The sequence below is a fragment of the Rana temporaria genome, chromosome 1, assembly GCF_905171775.1.
Source record: "Rana temporaria chromosome 1, aRanTem1.1, whole genome shotgun sequence".
Classification (NCBI taxonomy): Eukaryota; Metazoa; Chordata; class Amphibia; order Anura; family Ranidae; genus Rana; species Rana temporaria.
The window spans coordinates 200,931,956-200,934,358 of NC_053489.1; the positions used below are offsets into that span (position 1 = coordinate 200,931,956).

Below are 2,403 nucleotides of genomic sequence, written 5' to 3' on the forward strand. Positions count from 1 at the left end.
ACGGACACAGCTCCTTAAGTCTTGACAAGTGGTTATGTTCCCTGTTTACAGGAGAGGACTAGGCAGAAACATGTTAAATGGTAAATACATGTTACATTAACAGAGTTGAACAGCCCCGCCCAGGGGGCGGTCCCTCCAGACATAACCCTCCTCACTGCAGCTTGCACCTCAGTTTCGTTCTGCCTAGCAAAGGAGATGGACGTATGGCTCCCTTTGGCCCAGCGCCTTGAGGAGAAATTTCTTTTATTTTCTTTTCTTTTAATTTTTTCTTAAAGAATCTTCTTTTCAACTGTCGCTGAGAGACAGGCTGGATATTATAGATCCTTGTAGTCTTCTCAGTCCGACCAGCATGCGTGGACACACCTTTGCAAAGAGGCTTGGTCTGCCACGCCATACCTCATGACTCCTGAGGTGGCCGGTGAGCTTTGCTCCGAGGTCCACATATTGACTGGGCTGTGGTGTTGTCTCACTCACAGTGGACCGGCCGACAGCTACCTCCATTGCGGTTGTAGTTCTGTCAGGAATGCGTCAGCGAATGCTCGCTCTGAGGTAAGTACAGTCCCTCCCGCTTAGGTGGTTGGTACGGCTGGGCATTCCCGGGGTTTGGGGGGCCTTTTCCCTCCCTCCCCTGCTCCTTTCCCTCTGCTGCATTGCAAACATTTGCCGCTGTCGGGGGGGGGGGGGGGGGCGCTCCCTGAGGGGACTGTGTCTGGCCTGAGTTTTTCTGTGAGGTTTCTGTGTGTATTTTTTAATTTTTTTACACTTTTAAAAGCCTTAGAGGCTTTTGCTGTTTAAATGCTGCGTTTGGCCGCCATTCGGCCGGCTCTGGCGCCATTTTTGGGGTGGTTTTCATTGCATTGAAAATCCCATTGGCGGCCATTTTTGCCGTAGCCGCGCTCCGAGGACGTTCGGCGGCCATCTTGGCTGACCCCCCTAGTGCTGAATCCTACGGGGGGGGGGGGGGGGGTCCTACGGTACACACAGGTCCCTCGGATGCCGCAGTCTCCTCACAGTATTTTTTCCTCCCCACACGCCGTGTGCTGTGGGCGGATGGCGCGCTGGGCAGTCTCCTCCTCGGTGAGTCCCCTGGGATACCCCCGACCAGCGCAGCGAAGGGTGAGTTGCCCTGCATAGGGCATTGGAGCTTCTGTAAATCAATGGCAATTTATACATACACACTATGTGTATGGGTTGCTCTATTGGAGTCAGTATCTGGTCCTTCCCCACCTGGGATCCCACAGATGGTTTTTTACTGTTTGTCCTGGACACCTTGGTGCCAGGGTGGGGGACTGTGGACGGGCAGGGGTCAAAGGAGTGCCCTCCTCCCCCCCCCCCCCCTTATCCCCCGGGGAATGCTCTGTCACAGATGGAGCCATGGACCAGATACCTGGGGGTGCAGGATAAGGCACTTAGAGGTGCGCTTCTCACTGCTGGACGGGACTCCCTGTAGCTGGATAGTGCAGCTGGGTTTCCGCTGAGGGCTTGGTCTTTTTTGGGATCACACAAATCAGACCGCTCTGTGTAGGTTTTCCTTCTGTGCCCTTTCTTGCTAATTTTTAAAAAAACGCGGAATGAGAAAAGCCACTGAGGGCTTTTGTAGTCCCTCACCGCCTGGCGGCTCGGTGCCCCTTGAGGGGAGCCTTTTAAGAGAGTGGGCTTCTCCTCCGGTGGTGGACCCTCCGGGCGTCATGTATAGGTGACCACCCCCCCCTATTGCGGGACACCCCCGCTTGTATGAATTTGACTGAGAAGATCCGAAGTTCTGACCCGTTCCATGTCTATCATGCTGGGGTCTGTCTTGCGGCCTATTGTGGCCACTACTCTGGATCCCAGTCGCTCACTGAGTGAGCATTTTGAACCATACAGTGGATAAATGCATTGGTGGTTCAGTGGTAGAATTCTCGCCTGCCACGCGGGAGGCCCGGGTTCGATTCCCGGACAATGCAATGAGTACTTTACTCTCTCCCGAAGTTGTTAGGCTAACGGACCTGCAGGTCCAGGGCCCTGTATATGTCTGTGATGTTTCACTGGATGCCGCGCCCTTGATATCCAGGGCTTTGGTTTCTGATGGGAGACCTTTGGGTCCTTGCTGGTTGACATTATCAAGGATGTCACTGGAGGGAAGAGCGCTCTCCTCCCTCAGGCTTCCAGGGGGAAGGGGCCCCGCCGTGGGCCGGGTCCTTCTTTTTCCAAAGCGGTCTTTTTCCGTCAGTCAGGGGCCGCGGGCGAACCTCCTGGGCCGACAAGGGCTCAGCTGGGGGGCTGATCCGTCCCTGGGTGCGTAAGCCAATTGCGCCGGCACCCGAACCCGCCAATGTATGTAGCTTCCCCTGCCCGTCTCTGAAGTGGGGGGTCGCCTTTGCTGTTAACAGCTCGGTGAACCTCCCTGCCCTCCGACAGTGG

General features: G+C 55.5%; 1 non-coding gene across 1 annotated transcript; it reads left to right on the forward strand.

Moving 5' to 3' along the window:
- The first annotated feature begins 1,875 nt into the window (after window positions 1-1,875).
- Window positions 1,876-1,946, forward strand: TRNAG-GCC. The gene has a single exon. It is a non-coding gene; the product is annotated as a tRNA-Gly (tRNA).
- The last annotated feature ends 457 nt before the right edge of the window (window positions 1,947-2,403 follow it).